Raw genomic sequence first — 256 nt, forward strand, 5'->3', positions numbered from 1 at the left:
CAAGTGTGTTTAAAAACAAACAAGTGCATCTTCAGGAGAAGGGGAATAACATTATTTGCCGCTCACCTTTGGGGTCTTCTCTTTCATTCTTTGGAACTGCAACCCACAAATGGACCGTTTGATCGAACAAGATGCAAAGTCAGTTGGCCACAGGATCAGGCTTCTATTTTTCTTCTCCCCAGGCCTGACATTTGTCGAGTTGCTGAATATGTATATTTGACACTACAGGATATTTTTTTTTCTTGGGTAGCTTTTA

Source organism: Tyto alba, unplaced genomic scaffold (genome assembly GCF_018691265.1).
Source record: "Tyto alba isolate M040663 unplaced genomic scaffold, T.alba_DEE_v4.0 Super-Scaffold_17, whole genome shotgun sequence".
Classification (NCBI taxonomy): Eukaryota; Metazoa; Chordata; class Aves; order Strigiformes; family Tytonidae; genus Tyto; species Tyto alba.